Source organism: Rhyacophila brunnea, unplaced genomic scaffold (assembly GCF_057557595.1).
Source record: "Rhyacophila brunnea isolate RB1 unplaced genomic scaffold, BYU_Rbru_1.0 scaffold_5, whole genome shotgun sequence".
Lineage (NCBI taxonomy): Eukaryota > Metazoa > Arthropoda > Insecta > Trichoptera > Rhyacophilidae > Rhyacophila > Rhyacophila brunnea.
The window spans coordinates 22,215,487-22,241,944 of NW_028233170.1; the positions used below are offsets into that span (position 1 = coordinate 22,215,487).

Below are 26,458 nucleotides of genomic sequence, written 5' to 3' on the forward strand. Positions count from 1 at the left end.
TAGGGATAATGTTTTAAATTGGTAGAGTACCTATACGTTTTATAACTTTTTTTGCAGTTTTTACTACACTGATATCTTTGCCTGATTAGCTCGCATAAAATTAGATCAAATGATATTTAGTAATTAGAAAATAAAATATATAAATAGTAGGTAAACGTAAAAAAATATATTTTTAGAATATTACATCATTTTCATTCTGTCGCCGGAGTGCAAAGTTATGAAGCAGCAACTCTATCTCAGGATATAAAAAAAGACTCGTCGCTGGAGAAAAGTGTTAACAAAGCCTGCATACATCATGCACCTAACGTTTGACAGCCACTGCTTCAAAGTTTTCTGAAAATTGACTGCTTTAAAGTTTAAAGATATCTACTTAATGGAATTCTAATATTTTAATTTATGAACGTTTTGTAGTATTTATTTCATATTATGTGAAACTGAAACCCGGGTCGCTAAAAGAATTTCTATGATATTCAATGGTATATAATATACAAACTTTACACCAATTCTAGCTTTTGCCGTTATTTAATTGGACCATCATAATTAATATAATAATTTACATGATTGTTTTAAAATATAATGATTGAATTTAATTAATGTCTTAAGAAATGAATCGGTTCTATTGAGTCGATAGTTATTTCGATTTCTACATCATTGTAAAAAACTATTAAAATTTATTTTATTTATTTATTTAAAAAAGACTCGTTGAGCACATAACAAATTATTAATTCAAGACTTTCACAATATGACATTTAGAATAAAAAGTACAAGTAAACAAAGCAAAAAAAAATAATTTTATAGAAAAGAAATAAAAAAATAATAATAAACAACAACAATACAAATTAAACAATAAAATAGAATTTTAAAAACAGGATTCATAATGCATCGCTAAAAATGTCTACATCTCTAGGGAGTGCATTGACCAGCCGTACAGCCCCAGGTGAGCCTGCCAATATGAGTAAACAGCTTTCACCCAAAATAGGTCATAATGATTACTTCACAGATTCATAATAAGAAAAAGAAATAAAACCCGATTTTCTACAAAATTATTTTACTATTTTAAAACTCCGCCAAGTAGGTAATTGATAACTCAACATAGCTGCATAGTGAACGGTCCAACCTGGTCGCCACAAAGGCCAATTTTATTGGTTTTAAAAAATTGCGGCGTCTTACTACGGCACTTTGCATTAGAGTAAAATAATTAGACTCATTCAAAGCTCACTCGAGAGCGTGGCGACCTCAGACCTCAAGTCTTGGGTATCTGCTCCTGGGATATTCCCATGCGTAAACAACAGCTGATGTCTCACATCCAAACTTAGGGCACCGTGATACGCTCGATTAAGACCGAGTGTGGTGCGGGGCGCTTGGTTTGGAGGGTTCATGTTTATGTTGTCAGAAATAGGTATATGATGCAGCTTCAACCTAAAACAGGGAATATGGAAACGTAAATATAAAACGTAAATATTAAAAAAAAAAAAAAAACGTTCGCTCTATTTTCAAAAATATTTTTTAGAAAATTTACAAATTGTTATCCAGATGTGTGGACATTATACATATTTGGTAAATAGCGATCAAAATATTAATAATTAACAAGATGAAAAGAACTTTTTATATACCACGTTTATAAATGTATAGAATACTGAAATGTCATTCTGATTTCCATAGTAATGCACGTATATATTAATAATTTAATTGCTAGGACCACCCACTTAGCAACCAATAATAGTGGATTGGATTACGGATTTCTTCCGAAATAACTTTTCATACAAAGCAGAATTAACTGAAAACGAATTCAATTCTACTTAAAGATGGCTAAAAGTATTAAAAGAAAGCATTGGCATCGTGCTCTGATATATTCTAAAAGTTTAAAATGTCTAGCTATTCGCGAAGTTAGTTAAAAATCGATTGCAAGGTTTGTACTGGATAAACAACCACCGGACAAACAAGAATACGAGCTAAGAAAAACGTGGTAAAATATGGTGTGCTTTAGTAAAAGTTAGGGGGGGGGGGTATTTTATTTATAAACACAATTGTTTGATGGAATAATATACCATTATGCCTTATTTACTGAATTTTATCTTTACAGCGGCAACTAGCATTTTCGACGTGCGCAATGTATCTATCCAGCAGTTAATACGGCGAAGTGTGTGGGCCGTTAATATGTTTGATATTCATCTCAGCACGGCCTGCGCAGTTGGATTTGGTGAATTATTATGTACTGGCTGGTTTGGTTTACCTAAATTCGTAAGTACGTTAGTTTTCTCTGAAGTCAACTATTCCCAGGTGTAATAGTTACGCATTATCGCGGTCGTAAATGAGTAGACGTACCTACTAGTACTACATGACTATTTATTTCACTATATGGACATAAACTTCGTAACATTGATTTGTTGAAACTATCTTTGAAGATGGAACCAAATAACGGTTTCACACTGAGGATTTTTTGTTTGTCATATTGTATCCGTTATACGGTTATACTTACCTGTATCGGATACGTGAATCCTCCGTATCAAACCACTATAAATAATATAATATACATTTGAAGAAAGAGAATAAAAAATAGTTTACATGGTTTTTTTTATTTTGTGAGGTCACATTTTTTTCAATCTACGTCGAATTCTCTATGCTATTCGTCAAAAATCATCACACTATTAAACCCTTAGGACAGTGATGGCGAACCTAAGGCACGCGTGCCACATGTGGCACGCCAGATGATTTTGCAAGGCACGCGAATGTTTTATGTTGAAGAGAAAAAAAAATTAAAAAAAAAATTACATAACAAATAAATATACTTAAGTATATTATATAATATTAAAAAGTAATGGCGACATAACCATGAGTGATTTCTTCGGTTTTTAATAGTATTTACCAATCAATGTACAAACGTAATCGACGAAATTCATGCATAAATGACAGAACCCATTGCATAAAAAATAGCAGGAAGATACTTTTCAAGAATAAGCTTTACATTTGATTTAAATTGCTTATATCGGTCCTTAGGTTTTATGCGACACACATACTATTATTGCACTGACCTCAACAGGCGGCGGGGGAAGCCGCGCCGCAAACATCATATTTTGACTGATTTACAATCATTTTACAATACTTGAGACCACTGTAGCGAGAAAATGCCTCGTCTGATCGGAGCAATTCTGGCGTCAATTTGTGCGAAAAGAACCAACCTAAGTAATACAGTAATAGGTACTCGATATTTATAGTTTTTGAACTTTTTTACTAAAAATGTTACAACTATTTTGTTCATTATGAAAATCCCTATGAAAAGAATGAAAGTCCCTATGAAAAACTGTTCGGCACGGTAAACAGTCAAAAAATAATATTTTGGAAATTTTGGCACGCGAACGTAAAAAGGTTTGCCAACCCTGCCTTAGGGCAAGCCGTCATATATGAACTACCCATAATAAAAAATCTTCCTAATACAAATCGCCTGTAGTTACTGTCACTGTGTATAAAGAAAGGATGTCAGTATTTGTATTATCTATTTGGGGGCGGTTTTAACCCCCGAGTCGTCGTTGTATGCCACTCAATAGTGTTTTGAGTTATAGCATACCTACTATTATGAATGTTCATTCCTTGTGAAATTGTTCCAGGTTCACTTAAAATCATGTACTTCATCTCAGCCAATGTATAAACGTCATCATTGATCTCAGCTTAAAAACATAATCGAAGCATAAAAAATCCTGATAACAGTGATAACATAACTATGAGGTATTGTCTTTTAATACCCGCTGTAATCATTGATATACTACTGGATGAATCATATGCTTCTTAAAATGACGCCCGATTTTCAGCGACTCGGCCAGTGTTAAAACTTACTGTTTTAATATCAGCGGACTTAACTCGATATTAAGCTCACTTAATATTTGTCTCGAAAACGACCTGGCAATAATTATGAGTAAGCCCGATCTAGCTTGCATCTTACTCTAACTTATAGTCAGCGCATGACGACTTGCTCTGTTCGCTCAGACATTAATTTTTAGTAGCTCGCAAGCTTTGGGTTGCAGACACCCTTAGGGTCACTATTCCAAGAACGCAAATTTAGTTTTACAGCCAGGGCAATACGGATGAAAATCGGGAATCCATGTTAACGGTCTTAACGTATTATACCTACAAGGACATATTATAAGACGATATTCGTAATATCTTCTTTTGTGGTACATTTTTAAAATGACACTTGTATGGGAACTCCTCATCTAGTAGTATATAAATGGCTGTAATACATATTTTAATGTCAGTTTATCACACATGAAAAAAATCACAACGGTACCTTGAAACCTGTCAGCACTATAAAGTTCACGTACATAAAACCACCACTGTTTGAGAGTAGGTTTCGTGGAAATGCTCTCATTCTCAGTAGGTGGTATGAATGTCAATTTAAAGATTTTTAATGTATGGTTGTCTGTTTTAGATAGCCGAAAAAATAAAATAAAATAAAATGTAAGTAATCTAACTGACAAATGTTCAGATAATTTTAAACTAAAAATGAAAGGGCCGGTATTTTAAGTCTGCTTAAGTGTGGCAATTTGCATTGGGACGTCACTGGTGGGGACAGACTTTACAGAAAATGTTGTATAATTTGTTCACGCGTAGATGTATCTTGATCTAGACTAGAAATTGGATTCCTACCACTCCTTCTAAAATACGACCGTTTCGTATATTGCTAACAGTTTAACATTAAATATTAATGGTAGTAGCTATAGGAGCAGGCCTGGGCAAACCGCGGCCCGCTAAGTATTTCTGCGAGGCCCGCGAGCTTTAATCGTATTTCTGAAAAAAGTTTACTTCTTCTACATTTCAATGCCTTTTTAAAAATAAAATTTGAATATACATCAAGCATCACCGGGTGAACATTTACAAGCAGTTTTATGAATCCCAACTACAAAATTAACACCTGAAATTAAATTTTCATTCTTCTCATTAAATTGTTGGCTATTAGAGAATCATTTATTTTTTTTATGTTAAAATGCACTTTTCATGATAATAAATTATATACTTATGTCTGAATAATTACAAGATAAAAAGAACTTTTTATATACAACGTTTTTAAATTTTCTGTTGAATCATATAAACTTGATTTGACCAGCTTAAACGATCAACAAAAAAATGTATTTGATAGAAATAATACTGAAATGTCATTTTGACACTCATATTGATTTCCATAGTAACGCACGTATATATTAATAATTTAGTTGTTAGGACAATAATAATGGATTGGATTACGGATTTCTTCTGAAATAACTTTTCATACAAAACAGAATTAACTGAAAATGAATAATTCTACTTAAAAATGGCTAAAAGTATTAAAAATGCACTGGCATCGTGTTCTGATATATTCTAAAAGTTTCAAATGTCTAGCTAGTCGGGAAGTTAATTAAAAATCAAGATTTGTACCGGACAAACAACCACCGGACAAATAAAAATACGACCTAATAAAAACGTTGTAAAATAGTATTTTCTTGCGGCCCGTCGTTCATTTTATATTTCTTATGTGGCCCTTAATCCAAAAAATTTGACCAGACTTGCTATAGAGGAATAAGAGAAATTAAAGAAACGTCACATACAAAATACATTCGGTAGTAAATTCCTAATCGTCTAATTGGCTTATAATTAAAATTATATATAGTATAATGTTTTTAAACTTACATATTTATTTTTATAGTGGCAACAGCCTGTTTTATTTATATTTATTGCACATTAAAAACATTAAACATTAAAAAACGATTAGGCTATTATTCTGCACTACACTTCTTATCCATTTTCTCATATGTGTGTGCAGTAGAAACGTAATTTGGCCTGATTGAAAATAATGTGTCTGATACATGAAATTTAATTCATTATTAATTCGAATCAACCAACGTTCACAATGAAAATTTTTGGTACAAGCTGTGTTGCACCATCGTGGAATAAACAATCTTGCTTGCTGTATGTACTTATGCATGGCGTTATTATTAATAATGATAACATTAAATTAGACAGCTAGACATACCGATTTCGCATACATATCTTAATTGTACCTACACACTAACCTGCATAATATGCCATATAGAATATAGATAACAGAATAAGTAAAAAACCGCCCAACAACACGAAAGAATTAGGGTCGAAGATGACCAGTGATCACTAATAGTAGCGATTCATATTACGCATATAGAAAAATAGTTTAGGGGGAGTCCATTTTGAAAAAAATATAAGTACATAATATTTTTTATTGATTTCTAGGATGGCGAGTGGTGACCCACGAATTTATAAGCCGATGCATAAACCGCTCGGCCATCGTGGGCATTATATTACTACAAACATGGGTATTACTTATATATTCAGTATACCCAGATACTCCACACTTTGAGTCTAGCGATAAACACATGGCCTGCAGGTATAATTAACGGTGTTAATCTACGAATTATTATGAGTTGTCGCATCCACAAGTGGTTATAAAATTCGCGTGGTTTAACGGTGTTTTAGAATCGTTAATGACCGTTTGTGTCGTCCACATTAATAGGTATTGCAGTTGGGCCTCACATCAACATAATTCGTCTCTGTTCTGGCAGTAACACACTAACTGGAGAATACTAGTTTTGAGTAATTTGACTTTGAAGCAGGGCTCGAAATGGACCGGAACGCACCGGAGCGCCGTTCCGATTGATAAAATCTCGTAGGAAAATAATTTGACCATCTGAGCTAGATCGGCCATAAAACAAAATAACCTTACACTTATTTTTATAAAATACACATAAATTTAGATAACTATGTTAATATTTTCGTAAAATCATCGAGCGATCCAGTTCGTAAAATTTTCCATTTCGAGCGCTGCTGAAGTTGTTAAAATGTTTGAAATGGTCTATCATGTGAGTTTATTAAGTAATCGTAAAAAGGATGACTTTAAAATAAAGACTGTTTATTTATTAAGAAGGTTTCCAGACGGTAAAGTTTGAAATAAGGAACATTTTGGTAAGTATAACTAACTCAATATGTCATTTTTCGAATTAGTGTCTTCTGCCAGAACAGTGACGATTATGAGGCTTACAGAATAAAGATACAATAAGCTGGACAACCTAGTTGGACAGTGATACATTAGTATATTTTGTTAGCTTACTTTTAATTATTAATATCTATCTATGGTTAGCTTGGAGATGGGTGGGCCATATAAAAGAATGCCTAAGATGCCAGACGACATTTGGTTTGGACAAAAATTTTGAACAGGTGGTTCGCACAGCGGAAGCGACTCGAAACAGGCTGATAGTGATAATGTGAATGATAATTAATTGATAATGATAATTGATAATAAATACGAATGTTTGTATTTAATTATTTGGAGTACCTATTTACAAACGAATTCATTCTTATTTGCATTTTGCCAGAAAGTTCGTTTGTTAAACTAAAATTCACAATAAATTATACAAGTACAGCAGTGGTGAGGGTGGAGGTCGGTGGATAAAATCCAACATAAATAGTGCACACTAAGCTTTGTCAGTTATACTTATTTGTTTTCATTGAACTAAGAATGCAATATGCAAATGGTGCAGATTAGTTTTTAAAATTCAATTAAACCCTGCCTAAACCAAACCATACGTTTAGGTATGCTATGAGCGATCCGACAAAATTAGTGCATACTTTTTCGTATTCGTTAGGTACTCTAAATAGGAATGGAGCGCTGAGGTCTCCAGTCTCTGATATTCTTGAGCTAGAATTTGAGAATTTCAACCGTGGCTCCGGGTATATGATTTTCTGGGCGTGTATATAATTGTCCCACTTCTACTACTACACTACCAAAGGGAATATAACATTAGCGTTCCATACGCGGCGTTGCGCACATGCTCCATCCCGCCATTCAGGACATGGAGTATGGACATTGAACTGGTGCTACGGGCTAGACGCCAACGTGTATACTTAACAAACTGATTGATTTCATATTATTTAAATCCACAAAATGCGCACACGTGTCTCTTGCTTCTTGTTGTAGGAATAATTTGAGCGGAACTTGACTCGCACTTTAAAATCACAGTTGGTCATATAATTCTGGAGTATTTTCTTGGCCAAAATAAATTAATGTACCTAATACATTTCATTGATTAAATATGAATAATTCATGTCGTCGGAACAAGCGAGGGTCCGCCTGTCATTTTATATAAATTTGCGATAACGTATTCGGTTATTTCGTTTCTGTGATAGACGCTCTGACCTTTAGTATCGCTAGTCAAGGACCCCGTTTCAACTCAACAATGTGGGTATCTACTTAAAAAAATATGCAATACAAATACAGTATAAAATTAAACTTTTTTAATTTTAACACTTAGGTTGTTTAAAACCCAGTGAACTGATCACTTTCAATCAGCGGCGATGTTCAGAAGATTTAAAACGGGCCCCGAACCAGTTCAAATCAATCATAAGAAACTAGTAGGTATATATACAAAAAAACACTAACATTTTATTATGTGTTATCACTGTTGTCTTCAATAACACTTGAATAGGGAAAAGATACATTGTTAAATTTAGGTACTAGGTATGCTGGTAGTTGGAATTTATTTTGTAAAGGGCGTCAAAATCAGTCAGTGCCTTGGGCCTCCAAGTTTATAAACCCACCACAGTTTACTATCAAACGTAGAAAAGCTAAATATTTCGGTAATATTCTCCGCAATAAGTTTTACTCCATCTCATAATATAGCAGAACGTAGCGGGCAGCAGAGGCATAAGTAAGAAGTGATTCGATCACTGGCTTAATGCCCGAGACAGAAAAGTCATATGGGGATAGGCTGGCAATAGTTTGTTAAGGGCTGCGCATTATAAGGGGGCGATACCAGCGCTCGAAATGGAAAAGTTTTCGAACCGGAGCGCTAGGAGGAATGTCAATATTTGAACGTTTGAGAATAGATTCCATGAAGATGACATTTGTTTCGCTTGTGACTAGCAGACACTGCATGGTATCTCTTAGTTGTGATTTTAGATACGTGGAGGCTCCGTTGCGAAAATTGTGCGTAGGTATGTGATAAATCCAAGCGCGCAATCCGCAGGTTCGGGACCGAAATCAAAATTCATATTGTCATTTAATTTTCCTTTATAAATTGTGCTTCTGTGCTCCTTCGATACATATTTTTCGATTCATGTCGATTTACCTTTACATTATAATACAGAATGTTATATTATTTATTAGGTAGAAAGTATAGTTTTAATTATATATTTTGATGACGATAAAATAATTATTTCAACTTTTCTATGATTTTTTCGCTAACAAAATATTGGCGGCGCTTTTCAGTGGACTGTAATTTGAGATTATTGTGGATTTGGATGCTGGGGGAGAGCAGTTTAAACGGGAGTTGATCCAGACACTAACCTTTATGTTTTTCGGCTGTCTGGCTGAAACAGGTCCCAGGTTCACGTATTCACGTCCTTGTCGATGGATGGTTCTGTTTATCACTCGTACGGTACACTTATGAATATGAATGACGATGACAAGTCTGTATGAATGATGCAATGCAACATTCGCTCAAACCATATCAGATTTAGCGCTTCGCACGTCGTACAGATATGTAATATAATATGAGACACCCTGTGCCGGTATAACATCTTGATGGGTGGTCTAATTGACTGAGTTCGTAAGAATTAAATTATTGGACAATCGACACGCTGTGGCAAGTTTAAACGGTCGTGGTCTACGAATAACTGCCTTTGTATCAATCACGGGCGACTGATGACTCGTTAAATACTTAAACGCCTGGATGACAATAATAAATGAGGGTAGTAGGTGTGAGACATTTGTGTGAGTGTATGGATTGGATTGGAATCATACTCGGACCAATCAAATATTATTTGATTGGGTGGCAGCAAGCAACCCTTGGTGCGTCCCTGTATATTTAAGAATGGATGATTATTAATTGAAAATTACACCTGCAGCGCTGTTTTTCTTTCCGACTCACAAAAATAATAAAGGCACTTGGGTAAGACTGAAATGTTTACTTCGGTTATATGCTAGAAAATTATTTGAAACACTTTTTTTCGGACTGGTTTTATGTCAATGAACAAATTTTCTTCTGAGATTTTCTCACTCACGTCCCAGATTAGTGTGCCGAACCTTTCCCATTGAGCGTCGATCTGTATTCGTGTATGAATTCTGAATACTTAAATTACACCGATTCCATATAAGTAAAAGGTCTCGGAGCCATCTTCAATAGAATATTTCACATTTTCTCGTATCTTACATTCGCAGAGGTCTCCGTTGGCATCAATATAATGATATTATTATTGTTTTGAATAAAGATAAAAATGTTTTATTATAAATTGTATAATTCATCTTTTTGTAGCAACTACGTCATGCCTTATATCGTCACTGTTCTGGCAGAAGACACTAATTCGAAAAAATGACATATTGAGTTAGTTATACCAACATGTTCCTTATTTCAAACTTTACCGTCTGGAAACCTTCTTAATAAATAAACAGTCTTTATTTTAAAGTCATACTTTTTACGATTACTTAATAAACTCACATGATAGACTAATTCAAACATTTTAACAACTTCAAAGTCAAATTACTCAAAACTAGTATTCTCCAGTTAGTGTGTTCTGCCAGAACAGAGACGATATCATCACCGCCATCAGAAGCGTTGACAGACTGATCGAGAACGGCCTCTCCATATTATATTCCTCGACTTCTCTAAACCCTAGATCACCGGTTCCCGACCGAAGAGTCGCTCCCCCTACTGTATCAGTGGCGAAGGGTGGAGGTAGGCTGCTAAGATTCGACATAAATAGTGCACACTAAACTTTGTCAGTCATATGAACTTAGAATACAATTTGCAGATGGTTTTCGTTGGTTTTTAAAATTCAATTGAACCCTGCCTAAACCAATCCATAAGTTTAGGTATGCTATGGGCGATCCGACAAAAATTGTGCACACTTTTTCAGTCATACTTATTCGTTTTCGTTGAATTAAGAACACATAATCATGATAGATAAACGAACAATTTTTCACTAAATTGTCTACTATGAATTGGATTAGGCAGGGGTTAATTAAATTTTAAAAACTAACAACACTATTTATACACTTAAATGAAAACAAATAAGTATGAATGACAAAGTATATATAGTGGGTAATATTTATATCAGATCTTAACAGCCTACCTCCACTCTTCGCCACTGTACTGTATTATAATTAAAATACTATACTTTACTTGCGAAAAATGTAAAATAGTAATATAGGTATGTACTATAATTTTACGGCATGTAAATATGCCAAAAATACTATATATTTTAAGGATTCGAAACAGAAAATGTTCTGTATACCTACTATAGTTTTTTTTTTCAGAAATACTGGACGGTATAGTGTATAATCGATCATTAATCAGTAGGTATCGAAAAAGATGACAATACTACTTGCTCCCAATCAAACAAGACCCACCTTCCCATTTCACCGGAAAGGAAAAGGAAGGCCGGGAGACAGTCTGCGGTGGTTGGACTGTATAAGCACTGTAAGCAGATACTTAGAGGCCATCCATGGACTGAACTCGTATGCGGTTTAGAATCGTATGCCATACTAAATTCTGTTCATGAAAATATATTTTTACTATGTTTGTAAGTGTCAGTGAATGATATAAACGGATGCGATCAGATGCTTATAATATAATTTGTGAAAATATATTTCCATGAACAGAAATCATAAGTTAAGAATGGCATACGGTCTCAGTTCATCGATGGCCTCTTAGATTGTTCGTCACGATTTGTATTAGATTTTGTTATATACCTACTACAATTTTTAATTTCGCCTCAATGTGCTTCTCTCTATCGTGGGCACTTTTACCTAAAAGTCATCTAAATTCAGTCAAAGCACTGCAAAGTAACTGCTCCTGCGACATTCTCAGCTATAAAAATACTTATGTTTCACATCGAACGTAGGATCCCATGATAGCCCGATTAAGACCGGCTGTGATCCGGCACAGATGTAGTTAGGTGAGATCATTAAGTTCAATCTATATACACAAGGACAGGATCACTGGGATGGGTCTAAGACGATTTTGCGCCTGCACAACTAGGCCCTACCCAATCCAACTAAATTCTAAAAATTTGGAAATATACACACGTAAATAATGATTGAATTGTGCATATGTTTAAGTTCCAGCGACAAGAGAGTTCTTTTATTTTTATATAAAGCGTCAGGCATAATAATTCTCAATCCGCAATAAAAACATTATGTTAAGAGCAAAATCAATTATTAGTAGATATAAACTTGTTAAACTTCCTCGTTTACTTTCTGTATCACATCGCAACGTCCATTTGTTCCATTAATAAACGTTATTTCATTCGACAGTGCGGCGCCCACTTGTCCTGGCGTCCAGTTATTCCAGTACCCTCTGTAAGGTAGTGGAGTGAGTTTGCGACAGAGAGTGGATAAACTCGTTAATGTTGATATTTCAGGAATAATAACCTAGTAAGTAGGATGTCAGCATCCACTCTAATTTAAATATATAATAAGGATTTAACAATCGGCGAGTAAAATATAAATGGGCAATGTTGGCATAAGATCCGATTTTTTTTTTGTCTGTTTGCTTCTGGCTGGGAACTCTACATGCGTTGGACGTAACATAATAATAATTAATTAGATAAAACGAGGGAGCTAATAATGGTTATTTTTGACAGCGAGGACAGTGAGTGACGGTGTCATTGGGTCAAAACAAAATGAATATTCACGACTTGCGCTACGCCGTGGTAAATAATAATATATATATGTTCATAATCACTTAATTGATTGACCACACTTTTTCGTATATTACTCGATAAAACAGTTGTAAAATAGTAACGTCATCAGTCATCACTCATCAGTCTCATCACTCACTCACATCAGTCATCACTTCATCAGTCATCATCATCACTCATCAGTCATCATATTATAAATTATAATATTGTATATTATATATTATATAATTCATAATAATAACATTAATAACAAACAGTGGCGTAGCAAGGGCAGGCGCACCGGGCGCGGCTCAGGTAGGGGCGCAGAAGTTGACTTTCGTTGATAAAGATAAAAACTAAGCGGAAAATTTCATCCAGAAATGACCAAATTATGGGGGAACGAACTTTCGTATGATTATGATACAAAGTACTGTTTTATCGTCAAAAAATTTAATATGAAAAATTACGTTGTCGATTGCTTAGTACCTACCTATTTCGTCTGGTTAATTAATGTTGAAAATTAATTGTTATAATTAGGTATTTATATGAAGCAAAGGGTTGTGAGAAAAAATAAAAATGCCTTAAGAGCACACTTCAGTGAAACGGCAAATAATTTTCAACTATAGGCGCGACTAAATTTCGGACTCGCTGGCAGTCGGAGGGCGAAAGTCGAGCTGTGAACACGTCAATTTGTTTTGTGATGGCGACGAGGGAATTAATTCTTAAATCGTGTAAAGATGACTAAAAAACGTTACCCATTTACTTGAAAAAGAAAACATGTCAATGAATATATTATTATTATTACTAATATAACAATAAACATAACATTAAATGGACGCATGTTAACTTTTTATGACAAATTATGTTTTGTTCTGTACGCGTCGTTTGCATAATCTTCGCGTCGCGTAGTCACGATCGTTTTAGACCGTGCCCCAGCTGAAGTATAGCCTTAAAGCAAAATATGTAAAGTTTAAATTGTATATCGCATCGAGTTTTTATACTTTTGGCATTTTTTGAATATGCCGCGTTCTCCCATTGCGATTTTTGTTGTTCAACTGTATGTTAAATATCAAACATCGAAAGGAATGTTCCTACGTATTAGTTTAAGTTGAAACAAACAAGTTTGACGTGCCGATGCGTGTTATCACCTTCGCTCTCTAGGAAATCCTAGGCAACCAATTAAATCAAATGGTGTTTCATTGTTGAACGACTAAAAGTTTAAATGACCTCAATATCCTTCAGTCATCTTACAAAGTTCATTAACTTTGTTGAAATATGGTACCAACTTGTCAATTTACTTTCAACTGTCATTCAACATACAGTTGAACGACAACAATCGCAACGTGAAAACGCCGCTAAGTTTATTAAATAAATAAATTTAGTTTCGCACGTACCTATAACTAAATGTTGTTCTTTAAATTTAATCATCTGTTTTATATCAATTGATAAATCCCCGTTGACACTGTTGTGACTGTTCTGATAAAAAGCGGGGTTATAATCATTGTTTCGTGATGCAACTTATATTATTTCCCGAAATTGTGTTGTACCAAAAGTATCACAAGTATTTAGTTCTCGAAAGCCTCGCAATTCCGTCGGTAGATATCACTACCATCTAAGATTGCAATAAAAAACCAATGCATTTTTTTTAAATGGTCACAATATTATCTTTGAAATAAAAATAATATTTTTCTTATTTAGATACGGATCGATGAGTTAATTAAAGCATGTTTAAAACTTTAATTTGATAATACATTTGTATCCCCTTTCACACACTGTTTCTTTTGAGAGTGTTAGTTAATTGAATACACTTTCATTATATTATATTCATTGATATTGTGTTCGACCATGATATTATAAGATTTATCACGTGTATTAAAAATGACAGTAGGTAAGCCGGCCGTAAATGTATGTTGTTCGTGCTAATATATTTTGATTTTTATTCGCGATAAATCAACGCAAAGTCGTTTTGCAAAATCTAGTTTTTGCGGCTAATAAAAATAAATCTTTGTGACAAATTTACCTGACCGTAGCGATAAAACGTGTAGATAATACGGTCGGCTGTTTTATCCTCATAAAACACCTCCATGTTATGTGGAACTGGTACCTATGTGAAATGTGAACATGACAGGATGGAGACCAGTTGAGTGTCCACACCACAAATCCCAAGGACGACCTCTTCCACAAACTTATTTATAAATACCAGCTTTATCCTTTATGATGCCGAGAGTTGAGTTATTTCGTTGGGTCAAGTTACTTTAGCGATTTGTTCAGATTACTGACATAATACCCATAGGTATAAGATTACCTAGGTACCTATAAGTAATAATTTAAAACATTATACACAGGACCTTTCAGAGACAACCTGGCCCGGAGTAACTGTAATTTTTGAGCCACCTCCCCACAAAATTCAGAACTATGAGGAAGAAATGATAAAATGCTACTCGTAGTTTTTATTCACGGTATTTAATCTAATTTAATTAGATAGGTACCACGTGGACTCACCGGTTAGACTGCGCTAACCAGTGCTCCACTTTGTATATATCTATAATAGTAAGAAAATTCTCAAAAAATATTATATTATGTGGATAGCAGGGCTCGAAATGGACCGGAGCGCTGTTCCGGTTCATGAAATCGGTAAAACTATTACTCCCTGTTTTAGAAAAAATAATTTAACCGCCTGAGCTAGATAAGCCATATTATTTTATCAAAAAAATCTAACACGCTTAGCGCTCCGGTTCGTTAACTTTTCCATTTCGAGCGCTGGTGGATAGGTGGTTGAGTGTGTCTTTAGAATAATAACAATAATCAAAATGGACAGTAATTAAACAATGTAGGTATCTCGCGACCTACGGTATGTACAAGCAGTGAACGTTGTAATCTCTTTGTAACCGAGGGTAGGTACGAATCGTTGTAAGTATTGAAAATAATAGAAATAAAAGAATATAATGAAAGTAGTTTTGTATTAATCAATCAAGAGGGTCAACACTCAATCATTTATTCGCATATTTTAAACAACATAATATTCTAATTTTAATAAATCAATTATGCATATTTTTGACTCGAGTATTTCCCAATCGCCGGCCCGCCGTTTCAAAATACATCCCCATTCTTGGAAGACGTCAATCAATGCATAACTATTCATAGTCGAGAAGAAGGAAAAACTATCCAAGTTGTTTTTGAATACCACTTTGGTAGATATAAAATAAAATAATTTTTGGTTACCAAGCCATTCATATCGGCCAGATTGTTCACAACATAATATTCATGTGCGAAGACTTTTTTCGGCCGCCAGTAATAAAAACGAAACACAGAAACCGAGATGTCAATGCAGTGTTCCGTTTTTCCGAAACAACACTGAAGCCATGATATCTTCCGATTTTTTAAAAAGTAACATTCTCAAATTTCCAGAACCACAGTATTTTTTTACTGATCGTTTTCTTATTATTTCTATTAACTTTAGAATTTTCACGTTATATTTTTTGTATTCGCAATCAGACTAATTTATGTAGATGTAATGAATATCTACTACAGTACACTCTCAGTAATCCGCCGCTCGATTATCCGACAACTACTTTAATCCGCCTTTTTTTTACTAGTCGAAAGCACAAAATCAAACTCTATAATTCGCCGGTATTCGATTGTCAAATTCAGTAGTTCGCCGCGTACATACAACGCAGATGAGACGGGTTTATTTTGGAAACTTCTCCTTCATAAAATGTACGTTCATCACGAAGAAAGTAATGTACCAGTTAGGAAAGTGCCCAATGACCTCATCACAATTATGCCGTGCTCCAATGCAACCGGGACACACAAACTGAAGCTTTTGGTCATAGGGAAAGCCAGGAATCCTAAGCCATTCAAGAATATCAGCCTCACTGAACAACTGGTTGTGTCAAGTGATTTACTGTTTAATATTTAGTTTATAAATATATATAATTTAGTGAATAAATAGGTACTTGATTTTGATTATAAATAAAACCGTCATTTGCTAGTACAAATTTCTCAAAAAAACTATTTTTACGAAATACCTGTTTCAATTTTTACAATGTTTTGTATGTATGCCCTATAATCCGCCGCTTTTGGGGTGGCGGATTACTGAGAGAGTACTGTATTATATACGATTTAAAAACTATTAACAAAATACTATATTAAAAATAGTTTTTCTTTCTTAACGGTCCCATATTTCTCGTATTTTTAATGGTCCGCAGGGTTAAAGGTTAGGGAGCACTATTTTTACGATCAACCGCATACTATGATACTTATCTACCAAACGTCGTCCATAGCAATTCACCTTCGTTTCTGCATATTCACTACTATAATCAAAGTTACATATAAATCATTCAAACCGTTGGATTAAACTTCTTCTTCGGCTTGGTGTAGGTGAACTTAGGGATTGCAATACCAGTATTTCAAAACCGGTATTCCAGTATTTATAAATACCGGTTTTAAAAATCCAAAATACCGGAATTTTCGGTATTAAGAAAGCACACTCGTTTACGTTTTTGAAAATGAATTATAAGTTATGTGCTGCTAAAATGCAAATATATTTAGTGAATTCAACAGAGGTGAAAAAATAATAATACAAATTTCATCAAATATATTTATATCAGTAACTGTCGCGATGAATTATCGTAATATTAAATATTATTTCGAAATAGAAAACATCCGTGACAAAAATGATCAATTATTCTATATTATTGATGACTGTACAAGCATTGAATTTAAGAAGCTTTTCCTCCTGCCGGACTTATTTGCATTTGATGAACTTTTTAGGGCTTAAGTTAAAATTATCAAAATTATGATCAATATAATATATATTTAAATGTCGACATAATAAATGTAGATACCTATGTAGGTTTTTGCTATAAAATAATATTTTAAAAAGATTTTAATAACTGTATTTATCGATAAGCACCTACTTCTGTTTTTAAAAAATACCGGTATTCAATAAGATATACCGAAAAACCGGTATTGACATTTTCATTCGGTATTGCAATCCCTAGGTGAACTCAAATAAAGCTTTTCACATAAAAGCTGCAATCGATTTCAGTCAATTCGCGAAACATCAAGAACTTTCATAGGCATCTTGTATTATAATATAGTATTCACTCGTACGTTTTACATATTATTATAATTTCATTCCAGTGTACCTAGAACGCAGTGTTTAATCACCGTGGAGACACAGATCCGCAGTGAGGAGAACAGCTGCCTATGTGCGATAAAATACTGCGGCCCTACGTTAGTATAGTATTAGTACATCCGGCACAACTGCGTAGACTGAGAACCTAAATAGTTATTCTGCTAATCACCAATTGGAGCCATTACTTAATTGAAATTAGATGAACGTAGACGTTAGTGCGACGTCGGATTCAGTAGGAGTGGAGTATCGTCTGGAACGCCGGTCTAAGTAGTGCATCGTTTAACAAAATGAAATATGACAATGACATGGTCACCTCTGTACAATACGATAGATTACCTACACAAAGGCGCATTGGTTAAGGTTAAGGGTAATCGTTATTTTAACAAAAATTATATTTTAAAACTTCGCAAGTCAATTTGTACGAATCAAGGGTACAAGGAGACAAATTTTAGATGCCACCCTCGGCCGACCATTTGTTCGCCCCTGTGCACTAAAAACATGAATATATGCATGTGAATCATGCATAATCAGCAAAAGAGAGCTGCATAACGTATTATAAAAATGTGCATGTCGGGCATAACGCATAAAGTAAACACCGAAATAATTGTATAAGGGTACTAACAAGAACAAGGACATGCGATGTGATGTATTAGTTAGAGCATTCTTGTCCAACCCGCGGTCCCGGGTTGCTTATAATGGGGCCCAGCCTAGGGTTTCCAACTGTACAGATTTGGCTGGGATCGTCCTGAAATTAAAGTCCTTGTTCAGGATCCCGGTTGTAACTTACTCAGAACGCACACTATCCGGGAGAAACCAATCAATTTCCTAAAGTTTAGGGAATTCTCATTTCTCGTCAAACTTCAATGAGATTCTCAATTAAATTCTCATTTCTCGAGAAATCATCAAATGCATCAGTGAGATTTTCGGTTTAAAAAAAATCGACTTAAAGCTCTGATATATAAAATGATTTGGAATCACATATTTATAATAATATATTAGTGATTTTGTTTCAGATTACTTGCACTTCCTAAAAAAATGTTGGAAACAGCTCAGGCTCACAAACCCAAAAAGATGTCGACGAGATTATGGACGCAAAAGCCGATCGCATTCAAGAGTTTTTTAAAGGAAGATATAAAAAGCACTCACTTGGAGTTTGGGCGGAAAGCTTTTTGCGAAGTTTTGGAACAATGTTCCTCTTCACTTAGTGTGGCCCAGCGAAGTCAAATGGTTAGACACCCATCTATTAGAGTTAGAGTTTGCAATCAAGTTTAAATGGCCATAGGTTGAAGAAGCGATACTAACTGGACGAATCAGTCACCATCTGAGGCCTCCGAGTACTTTAATCTGTCATTGATAAATATGTTAACTTTTTAAAATTGGTTCGGATGCATTTATATTTTATGTAATAGGTATGTATGTTGAAAGAATGCATCCATGGGCACCTGGTATTTGTCTGCACAAGCAATTAATTAATTAATTAAGTTAGTGTGGTTTTGTTTACTTCTTACAGAAAGCTGAGAAGGTTGTGTATATTATTATGATATGGTGTAAAAATACCTTTCCGGATGAAATGAAGCATATAAGTGAAATAATAAGTAATTATCCAACTCTGCAACCAGCAACTCCAATCTCCAACTTCTTCGGAGTACGGAGTGTCGCGACGGGGGCATTCACTTTGGAGTTCGGGCGAGCGGATCCGTCCGATCCCGCCCGAAGTGGCCGCTCGTGTGACACGTCGCCGGTTCGGCCAGTCGCTAGAACAGCCGAAACGCGTTGGACGCATGCGAAGCGCTACAAAATACGCCCTTGTGCTCTCTTCACCCTTTGCATTTTGACGTTTGACAATTCAACCCCCCAATCAATTTTAACGTTCGCGAATATTCGCAGTGTAACGCTGGCGATAACCAGCGGCTTTTCAAGCGGTGTCGTTGCTCTCCCGCGGCGCAATAAACAAAACAGCGGTCATCCCGATCGAAGCAAGTGAGCCCGTTTTTTAACTGTTCCAATTATTGTCAAAGTGCCGTATGATAGGTGCTATACTCGTCAGATAGCCTGTATACACTCGGTCTGTCGTTAATTGTCACGTCTAGAAGTCAACAGAATCTGTAAGTATGTTTATCTCGGCATTGCCGTGAGCGCTTTATTATTTATTATTTTTAGTGCGAATCGGATCGGATTGCGACGCCGACGTCCGAGAACGTCGTTGCGAAAATGGGACGTCGGACCGGACTGATTCGCAATATTGATAATGTCAACATATGGTGATTTTTCTTCGGGGTTTTCCCATCTGTCGTCTAACTGTGGAGCCACTTTTTGGAGTTCACAGCCGGCGACGGATGAGCGCTGTGTCAAGGAAAGCGCGACAGTGTTTGTAAACAACACCGAGGCGGCGTCGTTCGTCATTGCGTAAAGACGTCGCCGAAATGAGACGCAAAGGCGTCTGGGCTTTCCCGTTATGTTTCGACACAGTCTATAATAAAACTCAAGACTAATCTGCCCAATAAATAAATACTCACATGGTAAACGTCAAAGTGACATTATGCATGATAGTTTTTAAACGTCACCCCGTAGTTATACCATATGGCAAGTGGCAAGTGGCAAGGGGTGTGACTTTCACTTACTTGAAAAACATAACTATTTTCACAGATATTCCTATATTTTAACAGCGTCGTTAATAACTATATATAACGAATGTGTATGCATACAATACCTTCACTTCAAGATGTTTTAATAATTGATTAATTATTTTTTCGTGTCTGGCCTAAATGTTTTCCATATGGCCAATCCATTTTTATTGCGATATGAATTGGCGTTCGTTGCTGGGTGAGTTCGTAGAAATGTGGCTCGGGCTCGCTTTTATTTGTTTGATAGGCCGAAAATAATAATAAGAAAAACTATTGGGAAGTTTAGTCGGTGAAAGGTCAAGGTCATTTCGAAGGAAGAAGTTCTATTCTGAGACGTATGCTATTTCGCAGTGTGTGGGCGGTAACACTATGTTTCTCCATGTGTTGTTTTAATTAAACAAACACCTATTTATTTAAGTTTACTAACATACTTTTATAGATATGTCTCTGCATCTACTCTACGTATAAATGTGTAATGCATTGTTATACTTATTTAAAAGGTAGGTTCTCTATATCAACATATTGTCACAATGGTCATGGATAACAAATAAAAAACGTTGTACAAAATAATATCAATGTATCTCCTACAATCACACCCTTTAATTAAAAATTATAATTATTGAAGATGACAGTGATGAGGAGGCCTCACTGATGAGTGATGAGTGATGACTGATGACGCATGGCAAATATTATTTATTGATTCACAAATAATTTAGGTTATAAATAGGTAGCTCTTCGTTACGTTATTTTATGTTACGACGTTTGAAACTATTTAGCAAACGCATGAGCCATGGTTAAGTTGGTAAACTTGTTGTATAGTCTGGTTAGTTGCAGGGATTTTGTTATGCTTTGGGTAATATTTTAACTCAATTTGTGAGAAATTCGTATAATTTTAGGATTTCTGTATAAATTAATATTTAATTATTGCATGACCAGTTTGAACTGTTTCGAGGCCCCCTTTAAATCTTTTGACGAATGAATTGCGTCATCTGTGTTAAAGAAAATCGCGCTGATTGTACCCAAACATTAATTTGCAGATCGATTCAAATTAAAATTTCAATACAAAATACAGAAATTCATATTATGTAGGTTTTTAGTCTACGATTAAAAAAATTATAATTAATGGTTCTTTTTATAATACCTACTTATAAAGTATAAACTGTTCCTTAATTTCAGCGTTCTGTACTAATAAAATTCAATTCCGCTCTTCAAGTTTGACGATAAATATTTTTTGCTAATAGGTACATATTAATATATTGTATTACCCTTTATTTCTTAGTATTGATAAGTATCTACTTAAGGCTATACTTCTGTTGAGGCATGGTCTAAAAAAATCGTGGCTAGGCGATGCGCGGATTGTGCAAATGACGCGTGCCGAACGAAATATAATTTGTCATAAAAATTCAACATGCGTCCATTTAATGTTATGTTTATTGTTATATTACTAATAATAATAGTATATTCATTGACATGTTTTCTTTTTCAAGTACATACGTAAAGCTTTTTTTAGTCATCTTTACACAATTTAAGAATATATTCATCCGTCGCCATGACAAAACAAATCGACATGTGCGAAATTTCGTCGCACCTACTGTTGAAAATTATTTGCCGTTTCACTGAAAGTATGTAAAAATATCTAAAAGATTAATATCCAACTTTACAATAATAATTATTGTCCCTGTCCTATTTGTTGTGGGTACATCTTACGCCTTACTTTACAAATTAATTTTGTATAGAAATTGTTTATAAACTTATATTTCTGGAAGGAAATAAAAAAGTTTTTTTTATTATCCTACCGTGGATGGACTAGGCGTTGTTTATGACCAGACTCCAGATGTATCTTGGCTTACACTAGACATAATTATTAATTTATAAAAAGCACACTTTTAATTACTTTGTATAAAAATAAGTTGATACTTATCCTTATTTAAAGAAATTTATGTCTACTTTTTGGTTTGCGTGTTTATAATACAAGATTAGCTTTTTTAATAATCGCAGAAGCTTTCAAAAATAATCTCAGCACCTTTATAATGCTGGTATTTTTACTTTTTAAACTTTTATTTCGCTGTAAAAATGAGCTTTAGGTAGGTAGGTAGTAAACTGAGTAAACGAGAAAAATGTAACCTACAGTCTTTTCTGTCTGTGTCATATCAGTGATATTATCGACGATGATTTTTGTCATCTTTTCCTCGTCTGTCACTGCTCTGAACTCGAACCGTCAAAGAGCCTCGCTTATCGTAAATCTTTCTTATAATGATCAGATGCAGAAGTTCATTATCATTATATGGCCAATGCTAACATTCTAGTTTTTACTTTTGACATTTCGCGGTGGTGCGGAGCATAAAACGTTCGCCTACATCCACATTAATTCCAAAGATTTCTGTCAAACTGATCTAACAGCTGCACAAATTATTAAATGTTAATAAATTCCTAAAGTAAATAATTTACCGGAACGCACCGGAGCGCAGCTCCTGTTCGTGGAATCATCTAGTTATTAATACAATTAATTTACTTTACTACAAAACTTGTTGGATTCATTAGTAAAAAATATTTATGATGTGACATAAACCTCGATTTTCGTCTGCTGTGCCGACAACATTAGGACATGAGTTCAAAGACTATTCCATTTTGACCGTCTGAACTTGGCAGGTATTGCCCTGCTAAGTAAAAAGACAGTGTTTTTAGTTTAAGTGAAACGAGAACCCAAGTTTTAAACTACCCTTTCTCTTATATTATGTGTTTCTTATGTTACTTATACAGTGTCTATTTAGAGATTATGTCAAAACAATCCAATAATTATTTAATATACCGAAGTAATATAAGAGAAATGGTTTTTAGTTTAAAATTTGGGTTCTCGTTTCACTAAAACCAAAAAAACTATCTTTTCACTTGGCATAGCATTATTCCAATATAATACATTAACTACATACGTGAATATTTTCGGAAAATTATCAAGCGCTCCAGTTCGTAAACTCTTCCATTTCGAGCGCTGATTTGATGAAAGTAATTTTTTAAAAATTTGAACGCACATTGGTAGGTAATAAATAATATATCTGCTAATATGTTTTATTGCTGGTCAACATTATTTCTCATTAAAGATGTATTTATGTTATCTCTAGCACCGACGTCATCCACTATGGGTCATAATCCAGGGAACACAAATTATTAATCTGCTCTGTGGTCATCATAACATAACTAACATTGGCCAGATGGGTGATATTATGTTTATTAATAATAATTAAAGGCCGGATCTTTCAAGTTTTTAACCGTCAACCCATAAAAAAACACATTAAAATGGTGGACGAATCCAATATCCTAAGGAGACTTTTGCCCAAATGATTCTTAGTATGGATTTCTACAATTAGTCAGTTGTTTTTTCTGGCAGCTCAGGTGCGATGGTAATTATTGTAATTAAGATAATCGTCTTGCCAATATTATAACGCGACTTGCGGCTACGACAAACGAATTCAAATTCGCAAAATGCAATTAAAAAGATCGCATTACAAAATTGATGGTTTGTTTTATTGCAGGTAAGTAATGGTAAACCATTTTTATAAAATGCGTGTAGAATATGTTTTTTCATAATTAAATATCGAATAGCTTTTGCGTACCTACCACTAATATAAATACAAATATTGGAAGATTTTGTCCGCTGACCCGTTTTATGTTCTAAATGTATCATATTGATACCTATTAGTATTACCAAGCAACAATACCGTACCTACATATCGATAAAAAAGTCACATACCTACTTGTTTATTTCTTTAGATATTTAAGTATTTTGAGGATGCTCTGCCCAAACTGGTCTATTTGATTATAAAATATTGACATTGAAGAATTTCATCAAATCGATCGTAAGAAATTTCATCTTCAAAATACCAGTGGCGTACATCTGTAGATGCGAGACATCCCTGAAAATATTCGTTTGAACCTACTATTATAATATTATGTATTGCGTAAGCCGTAATTGCATTCTTCTAAAGGTTTTGCAATATAATATTGCTTCAGATTTTCACTTAGTCATTGTATTACGTTAATATTTATTGTTGTTTAATTTAATAAAACGCATTTTTTTGTAGTACTTATTCCACTTTTAATCAATAAATTAGGACCGGTTTCGTTCGCATCAGAGGGACATTTTCAACTGAACAAGGGAAGATTCAGTTGAAAATGTCCCTCTGAGGCGGACGAAACCGGTCCTAATTTATAGATTAAAAGTGGAATAAGTACTACAAAAAAAATGGAGCCATTGTCGAAAACTACCCAATCAAGACTCGTAACTGGACAAAATCTGACATTCGAATGAAATTTTCAAAATGGCGTCCTATGGTAGTTCGTAGTTCCATTTTTGGCCATTCTACAGGTAAGTTTGTAGGTGTGTAACGTTAAAAAAAAGTCCCGCCGTCCCATGTAATACTTCAGATTTTCACTTAGTGATTGTATTACGTTAATATTTATTGTTGTTTAATTAAAAAAACGCATTTTTTTGTAGTACTTATTCCACTTTTAATCAATAAATTAGGACCGGTTTCGTTCGCATCAGAGGGACATTTTCAACCGAACAAGGGAAGATTCAGTTGAAAATGTCCCTCTGAGGCGGATGAAACCGGTCCTAATTTATTGATTAAAAGTGGAATAAGTACTACAAAAAAATGGAGCCATTGTCGAAAACTACCCAATCAAGACTAGTAACTGGACAAAATCTGACATTCGAATGAAATTTTCAAAATGGCGTCCTATGGTAATTCGTAGTTCCATTTTTGGCCATTCTACAGGTAAGTTTGTAGGTGTGTAACATTAAAAAAAGTCCCGCCGTCCCATTTAATACATTGTACGCTAAAGGCGCGCCGATTAGGTGGCCACTCGACATAATTAGCATTATATTTAAATGTTGTTATTAAAAAGAAATTATCTGATTTATGATTATATTATGTATTTGATTTAAATACTTACATATTATAAAGTGTAAAGAACTATTCATCACATAAAACGACTGGTACCTAGATACATATTTCATTAAAACACTTTATAATATGTACTTTCGTACTTTTTCCACATTTATTCCATAATGTTGATATTCAACCGATTTTATCCTAATGGACATTTTCAATTGAATAACAGTACAAAATATAGGTAGGTACATATTATTGCATAAAAAGTCAATTAAGTATAGAGGACGTGGGAGTCGATTGTTTACTTGAACTAACTTGTTGGTGATATTTGTCCTTATTTATTAAATGACTGGTTTATATACATTAAGAAATAGCGTAACTTCAAAACTGTGAAAAATTTGCTGTGTTTAAAATTCACCTGCCGTAGGTGTATGTATCAAAAAAGGTTCCCGACCAATGACAAAAACTTGAAGACGATTTTATTGCTTTTGTCGCATGATACGTACAAGAAACCCACAACTTAAAAATGAATTATTTTCCATACGATAGTATGTATCATCATCAGCTGTAGTATATACCAATATTGCATATAAATTGATGTTTACATTTTAGATATAATAGTGCAACCATCTATAATACCGTGGATTTACAAGAATAAAATTACAAAGCGGCAGGTTTACATAGGTCGTAAGTGCATTTGCTAGTCACGCAGCCTTCGCTATCGAGGCTTGATAATTATATATTATATACTTACTCAATATTATATATGTGACATATTATAATATTTAGGAATATTATATTTCATCCATTGTTGTTATTTTTATCTAAGAATAATATCTACTAAGATTTAATAACAATAAACAAAAATGCAAAATGTACAAAGTGTTTAAAAGTACCTTATACACCTTCTAGAGGAAAGTGGTATAATGGTCCCTATATCTAACGGGTACGAGTGGCAAAAATATTAATCAATAAATTCTAATTGATTTATGTTTTGTACTAGGTATTCTATTAGTCATTATTTACGACCCGGGTTATGCCTTCTGGCTTATGGCCTTCTGGCTTCTTCGTGCACTATGCGCACTCACCGATCGTAAATGCACATTGACATAATAAAAGATTGTTAA

The 26,458-nt window shown here is 34.2% G+C and overlaps 1 protein-coding gene across 1 annotated transcript in view; it reads left to right on the forward strand.

Moving 5' to 3' along the window:
• Nucleotides 1-19,564: 19,564 nt before the first annotated feature.
• Nucleotides 19,565-26,458, forward strand: part of mtgo (miles to go) — a 262,815-nt gene continuing 255,921 nt past the window's right edge. The window contains exon 1 of the mRNA XM_085955835.1: nucleotides 19,565-19,920. The gene's annotated coding sequence lies outside the window, so the exon portion shown is untranslated. The remainder of the gene's footprint in view (nucleotides 19,921-26,458) is intronic.